Below are 22,933 nucleotides of genomic sequence, written 5' to 3' on the forward strand. Positions count from 1 at the left end.
ACTCCCCCCCTTAGGACAGTCATAATATTAATACCCTGGAAAGGGTGAGTATAGCATGGCAGGTCTTTGTTGTTTGGGGTATTGGGGTTTATCACAAAGAGAGTGGTTAGAGCCCAAGAAATATTAGTTTTGTTTTCTATGAGTAATGAGGGTAAGATAACCTGTAATGTTAGATGTTATGACTTTCACTTATGAAAGGAATTATAAACAAACAATAGATAAGGAGGGTTAATAGAAATTCTGACTGATAAAGAACATTTGTGGAGGGTGGGCGGAGGATGGGGGTTAAGATTATAAAGAATGAAGTTGGTGAGTATAGCTAAGTACTGTACTTTGTGCATGTCATATCAAACCAAAGAGTACGTACAAGTAAAATTGCCCTTAAAATGAGTGTGAGGAACACATGCAAAGGCTACTCAATACAGTTGGAGCCTCAGTATTTGACAACAGCATCGATACAGAAATTTGAATTTCCAAAATTCATGTCAAAAGTCAAAGGTACAAACTATAATGGTGTGTAGGCTGTAGGGATATCAGGGTTTTTTGGGGAATGTTTACTCTATTAGAGGGTTACTTTAAAATGATAATCTGGCAATATATAGATGCTACATTTTCGATTTGCCTCAATTACGAGAATAAATCCATGAGGGCCTGTAACAAGCGGGTGTGTATGGGGGGGGGGGGGGGGCAAACAGAATCATTACAATTAAGTCTACAAAAAGTCTACAAAATTTCAAACAGAAGCATCCTTTGAGAACTGAACTTGACCAAAATTCTGAGAAGACTGCCAAGGATAGCATAGCAAATAAATATCCCCTTCCTCATTCATAAATGTCTGATTTAAAATGATATTCTCAAGAGAGGTCTTACTAATAAAGTGCTTGGTAAATTTATGAGGAGAGATTGTTTTACCTGATGGTCTTTGAAGAATGATCTGTTTTTGATTCTGTTTTATAATGTCACGGGTGGCTCTGGGCATCATATAGTATGTATGTACCAGCTGGAGGTTTACTGTGTCAGCAAGCAGTCTGAGAATAGATTCCCATAAGTTACTGCATCAGTCCCCTAAGCTATGAAGATAACTGTGTAACATCTTGGGTGGTATTGGGAGATGTACAACACTTCAGAGACCTACAGTACAGCTGAAGGGAATGTGTGCAACGACTCCAAAACTAAATATGCTAAAATGGCTGTATTGCGTTAAATGTTATTAGTGCACTCTGAGCACATATTTCTTGATGTTGCATATATATGCATAATATGCATTTATCATGTATCATATCCATAGCGGTGCATATTTTCATGACACTCAGAGAGAATCTTTGTGTTCTAAAACTTGGAGAAAAAAAATGACACACGATAAGCAACTGCATTTATTACTCAACGCTTCATTTTGTAGTCCCTAATTTAATGGGACACAAAAATTGCTAAGTTCGCCAAATTGGCCTCAAAATTGCCGGTCCAGTTTCAAAAACCTTGCACCATTTCGACTGGGAAGAAAAGTGTCCAATTTGATCAAAAATTTATGAAAAAGGTTCTGACATTATTGGAGCTGAAATTAACTGAATAATGAGACACACCATAAAAAGCAGGGGGGAGGGGGAAGGTCACAAGCTTTAAAGATTAAAAATTCAAGCATGTTGCTAAAAATATGAAAAATGTTCTGACAATATTGGAGCTGACAGTAACTGATATATTCATGATGTGACAAACCATAAATAGCAAGGGGGTGGGGGGGTGGGAGGAGGTCACAAGCTTTAAAGATAAAAACTTCAACCATGTTGCTTTAAATATGATATCTTAAAAAATATAACTGAGTCTGACATATTTTCAATCTGCATCGATCACTCTTCGCGTCATATATCAAAATGGTAAGCCTCATTTTGCTCCTACAGTAAGGCCTTAGGACACAAATCACATCAAACTGGACCACCACATTCCTAATTTGGTAAAGAATGTTCTCTCATCTAAGAAAAAAAAAAGTTAAAAGAAAAACCCTCAATTCCCTGGACAGCAGAGATGGTTTTCACAGACAAAGCTGTCATCAATTTTGAGGAAATGTTTCTGTTTTTGATATCTTGGTGAATACCGAATGATGACAACATCCATGTCTACGATTTCATCTTAGGGTTGTTTTTTTTTCCTCTTTTTTTTCTTTTTTTTTTTCATTTAAATGCAGTTTCTTAGATGAAAGACACAGAATAATAAACCTCTTGTGTGTTTTGTAGATATGACCAGACATACATGCTTGTGGATAAGTGTGGTAATAATTGGGTGTAAATTTCATGATTTGAGATGAATCACCAGCATTTACAAGCATTCATTCCTCAAAGTTCTGAGAATCAGAGGCAGCCATTTTAGAATTGAGGGTCTCAAGAATTTGCCAGGAAAGGGATTTACTCTATGTTAATTCCACATTACGTGACGTTAATAAGAAAGCATATTAAAGGTCTGCTATATAGACCCAACTATAGCACGCTATCATGGAAGTTTCTTGAGATTACGTAATCGATCTGGATTGGTTGTATAATGACCTCTATTTACTAATAAGTCTGCAACACCTGCCACATATTTTTTTCTTGTATGAGGGTCTTTGTGTGAACGCTGTATGATTTATATACACTAAAGACATGAACATATTTCCAAACAGTGTTACGCAAAGAGCCTAATGGTGTTAAGAAGCTATGCAATTGTCAAGCCTTAGGTCGATTTATGACCCATGGCAGGTCGATTACGTAATCACAAAACTTTCCTAGCTATAGTGTGCTATAATTAGAGCCAATAAAGCAGATCTTTAAGGGGGTAGCGGAGGGAGGAGTAGGGATTTATATAGAGAGGGGACCATACTATCCACCATGTAATTTCTTTTCGTCTAGAGCCATGAAATGCCAGCGTGAGGCATTCACAAACAAAGACGAATGGGTAACAATAGAGGCAATACAGTATGCAGGTGAATCCCCCTCCCCCCCGCCTCCCTCTCCTTGCCCTACTGTACCTCCACGCCTTACCCTACTGTACCTCCACCCCTTACCCTACCTCCACCCCTAACCCTCCCTCCTCCCATTATCCTGCCTCCACCACTAACCCTCCCTCCTCCCATTATCCCACCACCACCCCTAACCCTACCTCTACCCCTTACCCTACCTCTACCCTTTATCCTACCTCCACTCTTACACTACCTCCACCCATTCTTCTACCTCCACCCCTTATCCTACCTCCACCGCTAACCCTACCTCCTCCCCCTTACCCTACCTCCACTCCTTATCCTACACACCCACCCCTTATCCTACCGACCTACCTCCACCCCTAACCCTACCTCCACACCACTTCCTTTCCCTTCTTCTTCAACTCACCAACATAAAATAGGAGCTGTCTGAGAGAAAAATGTCCAAATGTAAGAAAGTTCATAATTAGACTGTTTAATTAGATTTTTGTAATAACTTTGAAGGATACTGAGGCTAGGCCACTTTTCAGGCCATGAAGCAGAAAATTAATGTTTCCTTATTCCGTCATTCACTCCCACAGATTAATGTCACACCTAGTTGTGCACTAAAGACTACGGGTGAGGAGTTCAAATAGTTGGTGACCTTGCATTATCAACCAATACTCCAATTCTCAACGGATCCAGCGAAAGCCATACTTGAGGAAATTGTTCCGTAGGATATCTTTTGGCCAAAAAGTCAAAATTGACCAGTTTAAGTCAGCCCCAGTGGTTTAACAAGAATGTCATAAATTCAGCCCCTACTGTTATGCAGAGTAGGCTTGGCTACTCTAAGTTCCCCCCTGCTAGCAAAATATTGCACTGCAGGTGTAAAATCCAGTGTAAATTATGCTTTTTTGAAAGTTCAACAGACTTTTGATAAGATTTTACTCATCTGCCATGATATTAAATTTGACAACCTACTGTAAATAATTTTTCCGGTACTGCATCGCAAATTGCTATGCAAACTTGGCTAACTGCTATACAAGTGTAAAGAGACATAGCAGTTTTTCGTACACAGGTACCATAATATTTTGTAAGGCGAATGAACCTTCAACACTGCTATACAAAATTCAAACCTGTAGGATACGCTCAAGCCACCTGACAGCAATATCAACACCACTTAACACTAGGCCTACCTCCTATCCCTTCCCATCCTCTCCCCCTCCTCTCTCCCTCCTCCCCCCCCCATATCTTCTCTCAAAACTATGTCAGGGTCGTTGCAGATGCAATCATGCTGTTTAAATTACTTTGATATCTCTGGCATCTTATAAACAGATATATTGAAGCATGCAGATTTAATCCAAAATGTCAGAAAAGGGAGACTTACTTTATATTGTATCCATGGTTACCATATATCACTAAAATGCCACCCCACAAATTTATCAAGAATTATTTACATTTCCTTCCAACTTTAGATAAAGGCTATGACATGGAAAGATGACTCACTTTGACTCTTGCTCATTTTTGGTTTCTCAAAAGGGAAAACTATGGTGTCACTCTTACCGATCGAAATTGTGAAATTATGAGGGGGGACCGCGGATTGCAAAAGTCGGCAATGCCTTTAACATAGATCTCAAAGTTGCTTATTACTATTATGGTTAGATTTGTCCAACACGGCATCATACAGAAATGCTGCACTCAAAGCCGAAGTGAATTAATCGAGTCACATATCCGTAGTCTATGCATGCTAGAAGTTCTTCAATGCCGCCCTCACTCCCTTTTGGGATACATTTCAGACTGTAGTTTTGATATTCAGTTTCATCATAATAAACCACAGCAATCTGAGAGATTCTGGAGCAAGTCCAGAAAATAATTTTGAAAGGGTTTTTCTCTTAAAAATTCTTTGAAAATTGATGGGATTTAAATACAAATGACCTTTTAAACTGTCTACAAAATAATTAATCTTAACGAGATGAACAGTAAACCGAGGATGGATTGGAGAAACAGGTTCAACTCTCAAAGTTTGGTGGCAAATTTCACCAATTTATCAGAGTAATACCCCAAAAAGCTTGCAATAAATATTTGCTCAAAATAAGGAATACTTTATTGCTGCTTCCACCAAGTTAGTAAATTGACTTTGCAACAGAAGTACTTGTATTACTTTCCATGTCCTTAAATATTGTTTGTTAAGACACTTTGTACAGTATCGTTAGAGTTCAATTCAAATTTTTGACTTAAATTTCATCATAATTTGAAATCAAATTTACTAGATTACTAAAGCTTCTTATAAGATTATCGCATATAATCCAACATCAAAGCAAAAAAGAAGAAAACAACTCTTTTTCATTATTTGAAATAAATTTACCAGATTACTAAACCTATATCAACAGCTTTGTTATGAGATTATCACATATAATCCAACATCAAAGCCAAAAAAAAAAAAAAAAATTCCTGCTTAAATCGCCCAGACAGTGGCAGACACCAACAACTTTAACACTACAACTCAACTTTTGACTTTTTCATTATTTGAAATGAAATTCTGCTAATACGAAACCTATCAACAGCTTTGTTACGAGATTACCGAAGATAATCCCAAAGAAAAACTGATGTAAAAGCAGCTCTCTGAATACAGTCGACAATTAAATTAAATGGGATTGCATCGTCCAATAGAATCAAACCAAAATTGATCAAAGTCTGTAGCAAAGGAGCTCCTTTAACAAATATATTAGATCTAGCCAAGTGAAACAGTTAGTCAAGGTTGATGGCCTTACTAATGGTTACTGTCTTGGAAGGAAACTAGTCCAACTGGATTACCCCTCTCTGTCAGAAATAGACACCAAGGCCTGCCAAGAAAAGAACTTTAACGAGATCGCCCAACTTTGACATTTAAATAACCCCCGATGATGTGTTTCACTGGTTTCCGTTTGTCTACTGTAATGTAGAGAAGTGATTAAACCTCAAGTTACAAAAGTGTTACTAAACAGAGGGGTCATTCATTTTGTTTAAGTGTAAAAACTTTTAGGATATCAATATCTCTTCCAGTCCCCCCCTCACCCACTTTCCCCCCCCCCATTCTGCTCCTGAAAGAAAATAGGACACATCCAATACACAAGTGTGATATTGTCCAGGAACATTTTAATATTCTGGATAGTGTGAGCTCCCCATTTTAGAACCGACAGTGTGTTCAGCTTGAGGTTTTTTCATCTAGCAATTCTTTTACCCCCGAAAATGCTCATTTTTTTTTCTTCTTTTCGATTCTGAAGAAAAAATGCCCATACATGTCTTCAACATGGTTCCACTACAGAAAACATTGTCCAAGAATATACATACATTGGATCCGATACTATCAACTGTATTATAATACCAGTTCTTTTAGAGAAATCATAGATTGCTTTTTAAAAGTAAAATATTTTTACAGGTCTGGAGCCCTCTTTTTTCGTTTTCTTTGATAGAAGAACGACCCACAAAGACAGACTCGCAATTTTGCTCTCCAAATGAGAAGACATTTCATGATTGTAACTACTGTAGGTGATGTATACACTGTCTGCTACAGTAGTTTAAAATCACACAGACTGCTGCCATATCTCTAAATTGAATTTCATGCGATTTATTACTCATGACACTGACCCGATTTCCGCCGATATAATATGTGCCCAAAAAAGAGAAGACCCAGAATGCACTTTGAGTGGAGAGAGTTTAAAGTTACTTGGTAACTGGAGCTCATTGTCAGATCCCTTTAGAGGTTGAGACTTTGGTTCACATTTCTTATCAAAACCTTGTGAGCAAGAATTCCCAATCAAGTATCACCCACTATCCATATCAAAGCTTGAACTTTTTCTGGAGAAAATAAAATTAGAACACAGTCATCATCTGGAGACAGATCACGTACAGTATCAAGACTGATTTCTTAAGAGACAAAAATTACTTCTTTTGTCGCTCATTCGGAAGCGAAATCCAGGTCCTTGGGAAGTCGGGTCGAAAACAGCAAAGTTGCCGCTCCGACAAAGGTTAAATGCAAATTTATAAGGGACAGAAACTTGAGTGAGCACTCTTAAAGAAAGTAGGTGGATTTAGAGGAGGGAACCACCATCAAGTTGATGGGGTTTTCAAAGTTTTCCCCGTTTAACCATCACACATACCCAGCTGCCATTTTATGACACAAGTTGTATTTTTATATTTCATTACTTAATACCACAGTATACAACTTGTTCTATAGTACAGTATGACCACCAAGCAGAAATTAAACAGAGAGGAATTTAAAGTTGGTGATCATGGTCACAAACATGCAATGCCTCTCAGTGTTTAAGAAAAAAAAAGGCTAGTTTTGAATGAAAAACATAGATACGCGAAGAAGAAAAAGTGTGAACTTTTAATGACCATAAATATTACCTGATCAATATTTTAGCATGCCAAGAAATTGCTGCAACTTTTTGGAAGTAACTGAATTCCAAGCGATTCTTTGCCCTCCAAACTTCCAAACTAGAGGAAACTGTTCCCTGTCAATAAAGAGTTATTTCAGTTTGAACAATGTTAACCAGTATTTTACATTCTGGCATATTTCTTCTTCTTTGGTTGGAGGTTTTTTTGGGGGGGAGAGGGTTGGGAGTGGGGTGGGGAGGGTGATCATGAAGCCCTTACTGGATAAACCTTTACACGGAAATAGCATGACTTTCAACTTGGACATAATTTGTACGTTATAGTCAATATATTGTGGTTATACAGGGAAGGGGAGTATGTATGTGTGGAGGAATTGAATAAACAGTTGAGCACTCCTTCAAGGCCCTTGTGCACACCCAAAACTGTTGCATAATGGGACATTAACCTCACCATACATTCACCAAGGACATTTCAATCAGGGTTATTACACAAGATACAGATCATCACTTGTACTGTGCAAGGAATCATGTAAAAACAAAGACAGTTAGAGGACTGTTGGAAAGTTTAGCATACAGAATAGGGTTGCTATGGTAACATCCCATACCTCTACAGGTATAACTACACTAGGGACTACTCCAATGAGAACACAACAGATAACAACCTAATATTATTGATACCAACTGGAACAACAATCAAAAAAAAAATCTCTCTTTCTTTCTTTTGAGGTAAGTTTTGTCCAGAAAAACAAGGTTTATCTATGCATGTATGACAAATTTGATTACATAGTTATAGGAAATGAAAGATGAGGACCTATGATCTGTAAGGTCAAACCATGCCAGCTGACGAAACTTGTGTCCTAACTCTTCAATTTACACTTTATTAGTCAGGTATGCAGACAGGTAATGTAATATAATATTTAAAGCAAAGTACAACCAGAGCAAAAACAACAGGTAGTACAGACAGACAGACAGACAGACAACCCATGAACAGCTAGTATTAACACATGTCAGTTCAGGGGCACAGAATGTCAGTTTGGAAGCATAAAAGTATTTAATCTTCATACAAACTATGTCAATATCTCAGCAACCACACTGCAATCGATTTCACGACCCTGAAACAGATCCAATGTCTTCGCCCTGTGAATGACACAGGTCTAGGTAAAATGATTTAGAGAGGTAACAGGTTTGTAATATGGAAGTAATGTAGGAGTGAATTATTGCATCTAAATGTCAAGTTAATCTGTTAAATACATTTTTGCGACCAGTGCCATGGTATTGAAATTTGTGTAACAGACTGTCTAGGTGAAAAAAGTTGAGTTTCCCTTCACATGTATATATGGTATTGTAAGACATACTACACTGGCCCCCCATATGTTATAATAATGGTGATATCTAATACTAATGTTAATCATATGGTATGGACAAGATCAATGCACCTTACAAGGTTTGTACATGGTTATTACTGACAGTCTTTTCCAGAACATCAATTATGACTTTGATGACATCTTTTTTTTCTTTTTTTTCTTTTTTTTCTTTTTTTTTCACCACTTTTCTTGTTTTAATTCATCTTTGTACAAGTGGTAACCATACATACAGTATAAGTCAACTAGTTTTCTGAATATAACCGGCACTAAAGAGAAAACAGACGGATGTGCTTGTTGAGAATGTGAATAAATGGCTTTTCAGCTTTAAAGGCTAAGTACTTGCCAACTATGATGGCAAGTCAGTTCAATATCGTGTTTCTTTCACTTTGGAAGCAATTAAAGATTAACTATAATTACATTGATTTACTTAAATGCAAGGATTACTCTCAAATGCCATTACCTAAAATGCAACGGAGTTAATAACCTTTAAGTAACTACTGTAAGTTCATAGAGATAACTCTGGAGCCAGAGCTCAAAGCCACTCTCTAAAAGGTTTCACTGTTTTGCTTGTTACTTTTAATGATGGAACCCCTCCCCCCCCCCCCCTCCACCTCTTACACCATAGCACAACTTACTGTAATGACTCCGCTAACTGTACAGTACTTAACACAAGTGCTAGTATTGACAACATTGACAAAATTTGGATAAGAATTCAATTTCTTGCTCCTTGCGATAGTAATTTAGGTTTGCTTGTTTTTTATTTTTATTTAGTTGGGGGGTTTTTTGGTCATAGGTCTGGTCCTTCCATTGGTATGTATTTGCTTTTGGTTTTATAACTTAAACATTTAACTATTAGGTAAAGGCTTAGAAATCATTGAATGATTATGCTACAGGTATATGTCATTCCTTACATAAACTGCAAGCCATGAACCCAGACATGCTATGGCCCCGGAAAATTGAACATAAATTCCCTTTACGAGTAAAATCATTTTGGTGTCACACATGTATGCATATATCATTAAACATACAAGTTGACATTCTAACCTCAATACTTCAGATGCATTGCTAGGTCAATGTGTTAATATAAAAATGAATGCTTCAATGCTATTAAAAGTTATTGAGTCAAGTTTAGAGCTAGTTAACTCTCTAGGGTAACCTGACAAAGTTTGTTAATAATTTCTCCATCTGTTTTTCCCTCAAACACTTTTCAAAATAATAATGACTAAAAAGTTTATCAAAGTTTAATTTCAATTATAAATATTTATAATTTTACATGCTCCGTGGATGAAGATCTGATCTAAAGATTCTCATGTTCACCATTAATTTGTACAAGCCAACCTGTCACTTGTGAAGACTGTCACTTTTACGATTAACGAAGTATGGTTTAGGCGTATAGGTCCTTGGCCTACCAGTACCAGGCCTAGGCTTGGGCCTAACTTTACAAAACCTAACTTAACGTAGCTGACAGGAACTATAACTTCCTAAACCTAACTACGTAGGCCTTAGTTTATTACTATGAAGTATTATTTATGTTATCATGTTAAATAAGTAGTATAAATCCTTCACGTGGACGTGAGATACGTGAACGTTCGTTCCTACTGCACACTGAATAACATAGGCTACATGCACAAGTATAACTGTTACAAGTCAAACAACATCGAGATGTACTAAAACTAAAAGACAGAATCCGCCGTTCAAGACATAAACACAAGTAAGCCAATAAGTAATTTTTAATTGCTTTGTACACAAACATGTGCTTACCTGGCTGTCTTTCCCGTTGATATCCGAACAGAAAACGACGGTAAATCCTTCCTAATACGGATATTTGAGGCTTATGTGCAACTAACCATTCAGGTCAAGTGGTAATCTACTGGCGATCAATCGTGCATGTGTGATCGAGCCGCCGGGTTTGCTTTTCGCGGTTTACATTACAAGTTCCGTAGACAATCAAAGAGGCCTTGAAAATGTCTAGGCAACTAAATTAACTTTGGCTTCGGCTTTATATTCAACTGACGACTTCACACGGCGTAATCTTAGTATGAACAAACATTAGTATTACATTTACATCCGTGTTATGAAAAGCAAGGCAGACGCCCCCAGTTAAATCCCTGACTTGCCTGTCACCGGGAACAGTCCCCAGTAAGTCTCACACCAATGTTTAACATTTGACTGAATTGTACCCCCACTCCATCTTAAAAACCGGTGTCGGGTTCCCTGTGGTATAGCTAAGAAGTGGGGGGGGGGGGATGTAAGGTGGAGAACAACAAACATATTGGGATAGCAACGTATTTATGCAAGAAAAAACGAAGACTCGCCTAGTTAGTGGTTACATCACGGATTGTAGTCTGTGTGAGGGGATGCGGAGATGGGCTGGTCAACTAAGCCCAGATACGATACGAGAGATATTGGACATCTTCAAATGATGCGACGTGAATTTCGCCATTTACCGCCGCGTGGCGATCGAGATTCATTTACATCTGAAAGAATTCTAGAGAAAAAATCCCTCATTTCTTTGGCCTGGGCGTAGCCAAGGGGAGGGGGAAGGGGTGACGGCACTCCACCCCCCCCCTTGAGCATATTGTTTGTATTTTTTTATGATATCGCTAGTAATTTCAAAATAGAAAATGCTTAGTTGCAAGGCTTACATGGCCTGGGAAGTGCCATTTCAAGCGATCTGGGAGGTGTTTTTTGCCAAAAGGGTGGTAAACTTACTGAGAAAAAGTCAAGGGTCATAAAAGAAGGATCCGCCGTCGAAATATATGCGAGTCCATTCCGAAAAGAACACAAACACAGTGTAGTTGTTAAATAGAACTTTCCTGCGTGGGAAATTGTTGGAACGGGGCGCTATGCGGTTATAGCTTTCGATCGCGCCTATACGGTAGCAAACTTGGAACCCGGGAGTAAAAAACCCTTCCGCCCACCCACCCCTCTCGTTTTCACCCCCTCAAAATACAAAATTAAAAGTCGTTACTTTAGCACAAAATTGGATGTAGACCGAATTAGAAACATTAGTTATAGACTTTATATAGCCTACATATGCCTCGGAATGAACAACTTACGTCAGAAAAAAAATGTTCTGGTGAAACCCCACAAACACCGCGTACACATGTCATGAGTAGGCTTCAACGACCTCAGAGCCACATCCAGTTCTGGATCCGCCCATATGTAATAGTTTGATTAAAACATATAAGTTGTAGCTCAGTAAATACTGTGCATGCATGCATGGTGTATGTTTCGCTAAACTAAACCTAGAAATTAAAAATGTATGTAATTGTCGGTGGGGGAGGGGATGGGGAGGGCGCGGGAGGGCGTTGGGAGGCCGTATGGGGAGGGGACATGCATGTGCTCACGGATAGGCACCACGATGCTGAAAAAAATGCATTTCTAACTTTAGAGCGATCAAATTTATCTGACATGCTTCAAAACAGACTGAGTTTTGAAGCAGCTTTATGCGATAAATTGCTTTTAACACTAAAAATTCATTGATCCAACTAGCCAAGTTTAATGAAACGATTGAAATCCGAAAATTTAAAGAAAATAATATGTTATGTCTGCAGGTCTATAGCCTTACTGAAGTGGTCACGTTAGCCTGCCGGGCCACTGAGTGCACATTCTCCACTCATCCTCCCCCACACCCCCTCCGTGCCCTAATTCTCCCCTCCATCCTCCACCTATCCTCCCTATATAACCGTGTCGTGTTGGAAAGACGGTGCATATCGCTAATTTATCAAAAACGCCCAAAAACCAAATATTTATGTCATCAAACTTGTATAGTATTACAGACATGTAAGTAGACGTATTGCACACACATCTCCCCTCCCTTTCCCCTCCCTCCCCCTTCCCCTCTCCCTTTCCCACCCACCCCCCCCCCCTCTAGCTTATATAAGGTCTCCATAAGGTCCATGCATGGAAGGATTATCTTTGAATATATCTTACAGAGGGTAAGATACATGTACCACTGACTATTTGAATTTAGACGACAAAGCTAGCTCCATAGTCACATTTTCTTTGCCTGCATCGTAATAACTTTTCACACTAACTTTTGAGTTTCCGACGTGCTGTGTTTACTAACAGTGTGAACGACAGCAAAAGAACATACGGTTGATTGGCTTTCTCTTACTGTGTCCGAGATTCTTGTCATCAAGTGTTTACTATTTCACACGACAAATGTAAACTAACATAGGTAGCTTAATGGTGATCGAATTCTGTTATTGAAAGGAAACCTTGCACTTTTTGACAATACAAACAAGAAAATGTCGCCTGTAATGTTGACATTTCACTCAAAAGATACCGTTTCAGAGGTGAATTTTCATTTGATATGGTAAAGAAAACTACTATGTTAGCATCATGAAACTTGCAACTTATATATACATGTCGTTTTCAACTTAGTTTTTATTTTTGGTTTCCGACAGAGAATCAGAAGTAGACAAGTGTGATGTTATATATTCACAACTTTCTCTAATCCCATTTACTAACTCCTGCCTCCTTGTTCAACCCTAATTCATTGAAAAGGACTTATTCGCAAATTTATCTTGACCAGTAACAAAGAAAAGTAACTTGTTAACCAACTATGTATATTTATTCACAACTATCGGTTTCCTCGCTTTCTCTATTCGCTGACTGTAGATTCAACAGTCCAACGTAATCTCTGTCAGTTTTGTTCGGCGTTCCGTGGCCTCATACGCCTTCCGGCGATGTATAAACACACTGCCAAGTTCAATGTCTGGTATTTAAAGGGATATGCAAATTCGTTTAGACAAAACGTTCCGGTAGTCTCAACACGGTGGCCGAACTTACCTTTGAATATCAAAACATGAAAACAGAAGACACTTCTACAAAATATATTATGTTACGATGTTATATGATATCAACTTTGAATAAATTTTGACGCAAATGACAGCAATGAGATGTGACGCTACTTTGTATCAGGAAAGGGAAGAAATCGTTCCTTTTCGTAAATCGTTTACTTTGGCGTACGGTACTTCCTAAGTGACCGATGTTCTTACCGTAATCGCCCCCCCCCCCACACACACACACAATCACACACATGTCCCCATATACGACCTCACACAAGAAAGTACTTATCAGCACAAGCTTGCGAATAGGACTTTATAATCAAATATACCTCAGAATTCACCATTTGGCGTCTATTTTTTTTCACGGGGAGGATACTTTCAGATCCCTTACACGGGAATTGGCTTCAACGACCCCAGGGCCATACACCTTCCATAAAAAATATATATATTTAAAAAAGCGTAATCCGCCCTCGTTTAATTTCACATTTTTCAATGTCTGAGAACGATTCAGAGAGTCCGAAAACCGCCGAGAAAAAGACTTGAAGATTTTAAAGCAATTTTAACGTACTAAAAAATTACGAGTGGGTTTTAGGTGGGGATTAATACTAATGACAAATACAATATAGCTACTCGGTGCCTTTACCTGGTAAACTCGAGGACGCTGGTAGCCGACGGAGCGACTCGCATAAATAAAATTGAAATATATCCCCACGCCCATATATGTCAACACTACATAACTCCTTCATAATACTTTAAGTACAAAGTCAATACTTTCAGAATGTTCTATTTCAAAATATGTATTATATTTTCCCATGAGTCGTATATAAGTTTCAACATAAAAGCCGTGTGAAACATTTGAGGTAATTGAATACCTAGACGATGGATTTACCTAATGTGCCGGGGGTAATGTACTTTATGTATTAATGGAAAATGTGATAGCAAAAACCAATGAATCTGTCATCTGTCGTATCAGCTCTTCTCTTGACTGTACGGAGGAGAAGACAAACACATGCTAATATGAAATATAAATCCCTGAACAACTCTGGTGATTTACTACATGAAATAATGATTAAAAATGATAAATAAAACGGCTGGGATGATAAGCCTATGCTTAAGAAATAAGGAACTCCCTTTTCCAATGGACTACTATATCTTTTGTTCATTTTTTATATAAATATTTAAATATGAACCATTGGCAACGTTCACATCTTCCCAGCCCCCGCCCCCCCCCCCCATATCTTTCCACTCTCCCCACATTCGTTCTCCAATCCACTTGGATTTGGTATAATGCTTGGAGGTAAGGGGAGGGGATAGAAGATTGCCTTTCTATTTCACGTCAAGGGGATTCTTTCACTTGACCCCCACTAGAGGCCATATGATGACCCCTGGACCTCGGGTGCCGATATGACAGGGATTTTCAATAGGGGAAACAGTTTACACTTAACAGGGTAAGCCAGCCCATATCAGCCCCCATACCGACCTCCCTTACATATTGTTCTACCTTGTTAGGTACAGCGAGATTTTGGTTCATTGTGGTTTTATGCTCCAAGCAAAGTATCTCTCTCTCTCTCTGGCCCTCGTAGAAAATTAATTCCGGCTGTAAAGGGAAGAGCTGATGAAATTTCTCATGTTTCGTATGGGCCAAGCTCGCGAGAAGAACATTGAATACCAAATAAAAATTCTCTAAGCTGTTGCTATGACATTGTCATCAAAACAATATGACACCATTGACTGAATAAATGAGTCATAAAGAAAAGTTCTTTTCAAAGTTCTCCGGACTTCTCCTTAGCCATCAAGTCCAAAGATATATACCAAGATATGACCAATTGACAGACAATACCCCCACTTGACAAGTTTAGACAGCCAATAGCGACCAAGGGGTCTCCGGACGTTTGAGTGTAAATAAACTGGACAGGTTACCAAACAAATGTTTCCGGTTAGTTGACTTATGGTCAAGTTGAGTCCACTCGGACACCTCCCCGAGTCCCTGGTCAGTTACGGCTGGGGAGTTGCCCTAACAAGTAAAAAGTCATCAGCGATAGATAGCTCGGGTCTGGAATGCACCGTGTCTTGTAGACACTGCCCACAACTTTGGTTAAATGCCAAATCATTGATCCTTTTACGACCTAACTTCAAGCATGGTGCATGGCAGCTCCCTGCTTCTAAACTCTGAGAATCCAAGCTCTGTTCCTTACTATAGGCTTTGCAAAAAATCAATTTCACAGCGTCTATTAGTGTATTCTTGACACAAGCGACCCGGGGACTCAATCAGAGCTATGTATGTTCCTCCGTGATCAGATGACAGGTACTGCCCAATTAGAGCCTATCTCAAAGATTTCTTGCAACCCTCAATGGTACACTGGTTTCATAAGAAATGTGTGACCGTTATCACTATCAGAATAATGCAGAAAAATGGAGATGAACAATGCAATAAAAAAGCAGCAAAACCGTTTGACGTGTGCATATGAGGCCCAGTAGTATTAAAGGAGATATATTTCGAATCGGTGAGGTAATTTCTATTTATTGAAAACAAATTAACAAATAAAGAGAACGTAATAATACTTTGTGTATTGACAATAGAACGGGAGAACTGATAGAAGTGTCGGACTGTATAGATATCACGCTGTATAAGTTATTCCAATTATTGCTCATATTCGAGGCAGAATAGGTCAAAGATCCGAAGAAAAAAAGTGGATCAAATATTTGTCTACACTTGTAAAAATTGCGATAATTCGAAGGAAAGGGCTGTAGTAGGATCCTTCTATTTCCAATACAATTAACGGTTAATTGTATTGAAAATAGAAGGATTCTACTACAGCCCTTTCCTTCGAATTATCGCAATTTTTACAAGTGTAGACAAATATGATCCACTTTTTTTCTTCGGATCTTTGACCTATTATTAACCGATAATTAGAAGATTGATCGATCAATGGCTAGTCGTATAAAGGCATGTTAGTACTAAATTATTTTTGTTTTTATTACTACTGGTATCGCGCAATACTTGCTGCGTGCCTATGGAAAGCCGTTTTAACATTTAATAAGGAATTTCAGATATCTCGAAATAATTTCAGATATCTCAAATAAAATTTCAGATATCTCGAATTAAATTTAAGATATCTCGAATTTAATTTTAGATATCTGAAATAGAATTTTAGATATCTAAAATAAGAAACAATTACAGATATCTGAAATTCCCGATTAAATGTTAAAATGGCTTTCCATACGTGCCACTGGGAAGAGCTGGGTTCGATTGAGCAAGGCTTCCACACATTATAACCTTGGTAAATACGTAATACGTAGTGTGCAGTGGTTGGTGGGAGTCACCGACTTCTCTTATACTAGTCTTATAGGGTTAGGGTTGAGTAATGATTTTACCCGTTGTACAAGGTTTCATCGAAGAGGCTTCCTAAGAAACATCATCATGTGCCTTCGCCACCAGCCCCCCAAAATGCCACAATTTTTAATCATTACTGGGGCAATGCTCGCGAGCCCACAAAATCGGCTTCGCGGGCCCAAATGGGCCCGCGAGCCCAAGGTTGAAAACCACGGCGCTAAGGGTTTCATTGATGAATACAATATTGACCTCCTTTGGTTTAGTTAATCCTGTTTGGTGGTTTGATGATTCATACATCATTATAACAATCTATGTACTATAACTTCCCGAGTCCGGGCAATGGTTTGTTTTCATTCATCTTCCAGTCGGTCATGAGGTTACGGATGAACCAAGTCAGAGTAGATAAATCATCTAGGAAGTAATATCTTGACCCGTTGTCTCAAGAATAAACATCTAAGAACAGGACATGCACTGTCGTCACATAAAAGTCAGCCCGTGTCGAATATGATGGTGTAAAAAATACTGAACAGGAGGTACAAGCGCAGCTTTATTCGGTTTATATGGTGATGGTGCGTGAGCCGGTTTTACAATGTAACAGAAACGGGGTGTTACTAAAACGAATGACAATTGCCTTACACATAACGAATGACAATATGTTGTACACACTAAAAAAAATGCGTTGACTAAAACGAATGACAGTACTGACAGCACAGACATTTGCTTCAACCGGATATCACAGTTCAGACTTCGTGGGTATCTAGATCTAGTAAAGTACGGACAAGATAAAAACGCACCTTATAGTAAGCGAAATTGTAAGTCTGATTTTAAAAAGTAACTAACGTCATTTTTCCGATATTAATTGTTAGAAACTAACAATACTATAATCTTGAAACGGCTTCAGTTATCATTACAGAGGTAAAAAGCACAGCACTCAAGCGCATTCTCACACAAAAACTTTCCTTGTCGTTTATATCCGTAAATTACACCAAAACCCTGCAACCACGTAACATGCGATTTTCCTCAAATCATTTTTGCGCAGAAAACCAATAACCGCATTTACTCCACTCCGTTAATCATTCTATCTCCACTCAACACTGTCCTTTGTTGTCATTCGTTGTCATTCGCTGTCATTCGCTGTCATTCGCAAATGATAATTAACCCTGTACAAAGTCAATTATCATTCGGTCATTCGCTGTCATTCGTTTTAGTTTGTCCCCAGAAACGAGTAATTTCACTTGAAGTGAAAAATACCATGTCACGGATCCAGGTGGTGGGGATGTATTACAATAAATTACTTTCAAAATAAAACTGTTAGCAAACTGCTTATCCACTAGAGAGCCTGTGTAAGAGAATGTGTAAAATTAAGTAAGTTAGCCTGACGTTACGATCCTAGCAGGATCTTCTTCAGAGGCTAAATGACAAGTGTCAACAAACGTCAGGCTAACTTACTTTTACACAATAAATTACTTTGCACAACCTTGATTTATACCTAATTTTCTACCCAAGTTAGTCGACCTAGCTAGCTAGCTTGCCTCTTATATAATATACCATTTCACGTCAGACTTCTCTCCTACATGACGGTCCATGTTAATACAGCTTATGTTTTTGGTTACCTTTAATTTTCAAATTAATTTGCATTTATTTTAACGCTAAATGGTACAATAAATTTACTGAAAGTAAAAGACAATTTTACTACAGTAAAATATAAGTCCCGCTAAATGGTTTTTTATTGTGTTTTTTTGTGTGTTATTCCGTAAAGTATAATTCAATTTGAAAGTCAAACTTATTTTCATAAGTGTTATGGTATTCCACTTGAAGTGGAATTCAGAGATGAAGTGACTTACTAAAGAGTTCAGTTAGGGAGCAGACACGGACTCAACCTCCCCCCCCCCCAGAAAACAACATCTTCTTCCCGTTCCCTCTCCCCTTCCACCCACCCCATCCATACTTGTTATCTCCCGCCCCACTCTAACCTCTCCTCCCGACCCCAACCTCCCATTCCCCATCTAGGAACAAATGTTGTTCCCCTGATCTATATACTGACTTTTGTCGTCATTGTTTGGCAGTCTAAGGCTTAGCAATCATGTGGTTTGATACATTGTTATTTTGCTTGGTTCTTCTCTATGATAACTACCTTATTAATCTACTGGTCGATCAAAGTAAATAAACAGGGCACCGCGGGGTAGGATGTGGTCTGTACACTGATCTGTACACTAACAGTTAGTGTACAGATCAGTGGGTCTGTATAGTGGTAGAGAATTCAGGAGTTGTGGATACCATCGGCCATACCGAATCGGTCCAGTTTTTAAACCAACTCGCGTCAAGTTGCTCCGATACGTCCGTTGTCTCTAATTTTGTGACCGTTAAAAGTCGTTGAGGACTTGCTTTAGTTGAAGCACATAAGCCTACTGAAGACACAGTGTAGTGTGCTAGGGGGTTGGGTGGGGTGGGGTGGAGTGGGAGGGAATAGTTCATACGCTAGAGGTCATCCTTTTTTAGCATCGACTTTTAACACACTACAAGTTGCTAGAAGTGTTTAATAGTAATTTCCTTCTGTAGGCTCTGACCCTCCATATATATCTCCAGACATAGATCGAGGGTTCAATTAGCCATTTAAAAGTTCAGTGGAGACAAATTGCTCTGATGGTGGCAGTCTAATATCTCGGTTGAAATCTGGGAATCAGTGACCATTAGGCCTATCTCACTTTCTAGCATATTTTGGGTTAATATCGACTACCTTTAACTAATATCTTCTTACATTTTTTTTTGCAAGCAACTTTTCATTCCAGTGAAAATGTTGTTCTACAGATGATATTAGCTGCGTCAATTATTGCTACTGCTTTTGCAAAAGGTGATATTTTACAACATTTTAAAAGTTCTATTTTTTCCGTTCACATTAAGAAACGTCTCAGAGGGCAAAATTAAAGAGAAAAGGATATGTATACATAATGTCGTAAATATTTCTGTTTAACGTAATTATAGACCTTCGAAAGGTTTATGGAAGACATGGGAGCGGTGGGTTGGGTGTAACCCAGCAACCCTCATGATTCCCATTCCCATGTGTGTTGTTTTTTTTCTCAACAAAAGGAAACATTTCTTTTATATACATCATGGTAGGAGACGTGATATACTGTGAATAGAGGGCGATATGCTGATTTACTGTGCAACGCGCTGTTCGAAATTTGTGCAGTCAAGATTATCCGTGGTGATCACTTATAAGATGATAGCTACGAATTACAATTAAATCAGTTGTGAAATGGCAAACCGTACTGATGCTAGTTCATGATTATGTGTCACACATTCAACATAAATTTATGTCTTAAGTAATCTTTTTATGAACTTTTTCATGTTGGCCCTATATAGAAGACTTATGAACGATATTAGACAAGAAGAAATCATATATTTTTTCCTACTGAAACTTACCAGCTCTTAATAACGTACTTTTGAAAGTCACTGTAGAGCGGTCCTACAAGAGAACCAAGCGGTGGTGAACAAGCTGTGCATCTCATGTGTAAGTCAATCTTTGCAGGTTTAGTGATGTTAACCAGTGGCGTAGGAAGGTACTTTTGAGTGGGGGGGGGGGCTGAAGACTGATGGCCGGCCTGGGGGAGGGGTCTAAGGGTAGGGGTGTCCCCCTCCCCCTTTGGAATTTTTTGCATTTCCAGGTGGCCTCAGATGCAATTTGGTGCAATATAGCACACTTCAACACCCACTCCATTTTGTAAACTTAATTTTGTATTTTCACCTGGCCTTAGATGCAATTTGGTGCTCCAAATGAGATTTTTTTTCTCATTTGGAAATGAAAAAGGGGTTTTCTGACTTGCGAACCGGGGGGGGGGCGGAATGATACTTCCGCCCCTCCACATTTTTCACTGGGGGGCTGGCGCCCCCAGCCCCCCCGGTTCCTACGCCCTTGATGTTAACCACGGAAATGTATACATAACCCAGTCTTCACATTTATGAATTGCGCCATCCTTATTTTCTTAGGTCACACATAAGTGTTGGCGAGTGACAAAATTCCGTTTTTCTGAAGACAATATTGCTATTTCTAGAAGTCTTGAAGATGTGATGGTCGAGTCAACAAGACCTTTAATGGTTCCAAATGATATTATTGGTTCCACATGGAATAATTCACAGGCCCTAATCGGGCAATTGGGAAGATTCCCCTTATCCATTTGGGTCTCACCAGTAAAGCCCACAAAGAGCCACAACTTTCCTGTTGCACTATTGCACATTTCAACCAAATAAAACCCACGAGCTCAAAATGGACACGCTAGCCAGGGGATGATTCATTTGTGATTATCTAAGGCCATTAAGTTGGCAAGCTTCCTCTGTCCAAAATCTTTATTAGTTAAAACTGGTGAAAGAGCAATAAGGGAAAGAGAGGGAGAGGAACAGAGAGGGGAGAGAATAAAGGGGAATGTGTGACAAAAATATTAGCAGGAAACTTCAGGTCATGTTTTATAAGGTATTCCTTAATACCCTCCTCAGTCACCCCCTAACCCACCCTCCTCAGTCACCCCCTAACCCACCCTCCTCAGTCACCCCCTAACCCACCCTCCCCAGTCACCCCCTAACCCACCCTCCCCAGTCACACCCTAACCCACCACCACTCAAGACTGTTCCATTTTGAAATACACGATTACCCACATTAACAGTAGGTCATATTTTACTGTAAAATATCTTTACAATATTTTTTTTAACAAATTACTAAATTCTCTATTAATCCGAACTTTCAACAAATTCTTTAGTCTACGTCAGCTTTCATTATCATTTGATATGATTTTAATGACCTTTATCAGTGAAATCATACCTTTATCTTTTGCTCTTTCTTTTTTCTAAAAATACTTCTGAAATCATTCTTCCCTCACATAATTATTCCGGTTGTCCAAAATAGACCCACCTACTCCATTTGTCGTTACTCAATTCAATTTCAAAATGTGTAATTATGAATAAACTTGCCATGGTGGATTTTGCTTTACACTGTACCGCTTTAAAGGTTTCTACTTTTCAAAGATTACTTCGTAATCCAGTCACCATGTCTGGGCGTATTCTTCTAGCGAAATATGGTATTAACGTTGCGGATTTTTATAAGAATGGTGATTATTGGGTTAATCTCGTTAGCCGACGTGTTCACAATCCATTCTGGAAAGATGTTTTTTACTCCACTTGGTTATACCTGAATAATTTTTTGAATTCTCCTCATTTGGATAGTTCGCTTTTCTGTAGTCTGCCAATTTGGAATATCTCCCTGGTGACGATAGGGGATTTCCCGGTTGATTATCGTCATTGGGCGCTTCATGGCGTACTTTTCATTGGTGACTTGATTGATGAAAACGGACATTTTCTTCCTTTGATTCACTTTCTTGAGAAGTATCCCATTAAGACCAATTTTTTGGAATATCATGGCCTTTTTCGGTCTGTAAAAACCAGGCTGCGTAGTTTTACAGATGCCTGTAATGTTGAGTATCTTTGTGGCCCTGTTAACAGTTTCATAAATATACTATTGAATATGGGTAGCTTTGATTGTAAATATGTTTACAATCATTTGCTGTATTCTTCTTACCGCCCGTGTAAATCTTATCTCAAATGGACAGAATCGTTCAGTATTACTAGAGCGGATTGGGCCTTGTATTGTACAGTCCCTTTTAACTCTAGTAGTGATATTTACATTCGCTGGTTTCAGTATCGTATTCTTCATAGAATCATCCCGACAAATTATTATTTGCAAAAGACTGGTATTGTTGCATCAAATATGTGCACTTTTTGCCTGCTTAATCTTGAAACAATAGAACATTTGTTTTATCATTGTGATTTTGTTCAGAGAATTTGGAAATTCTTTGAAAACCTTTTCATTAATGTTGATATTAAATTTCATTTGGATATTTCTGAAGTTTTGTTTGGGGGCGACTTTTCACGTGTCCTCAATTTAATGCTCATTTTGATAAAATGTTACATTTTTAGTTGTAAGAAAATTAAGATTCTTCCCACAGTGATTGGCACTGTGAAATATCTGAAAGAATATTTTATGATACAAAAATTGATTTTTCAAAAGAATATGGATGAGTTGGTATGGGAGAAGTATTGGCTCCCTTGGGTACTTTTACTTTAATCGTGACAGTTCGTTTATTATTTTTGTT

General features: G+C 38.5%; 1 protein-coding gene across 6 annotated transcripts in view; it reads right to left on the bottom strand.

Annotated features, from left to right (window-relative positions):
- The window catches only part of LOC139964502 (uncharacterized), a 141,244-nt gene extending 130,648 nt beyond the window's left edge, over window positions 1-10,596 (bottom strand). For 5 of the 6 annotated variants that reach the window (XM_071966100.1, XM_071966098.1, XM_071966099.1 and 2 more), the window contains exon 1: window positions 10,425-10,595. The gene's annotated coding sequence lies outside the window, so the exon portion shown is untranslated. Of the gene's footprint in view, window positions 1-10,424 lie in introns of all 6 variants that reach the window. The other variant, XM_071966102.1, reaches the window with a different exon arrangement.
- Window positions 10,597-22,933: the final 12,337 nt, after the last annotated feature.

This window comes from Apostichopus japonicus, chromosome 23 (assembly GCF_037975245.1).
Source record: "Apostichopus japonicus isolate 1M-3 chromosome 23, ASM3797524v1, whole genome shotgun sequence".
NCBI classification, from domain to species: Eukaryota; Metazoa; Echinodermata; class Holothuroidea; order Aspidochirotida; family Stichopodidae; genus Apostichopus; species Apostichopus japonicus.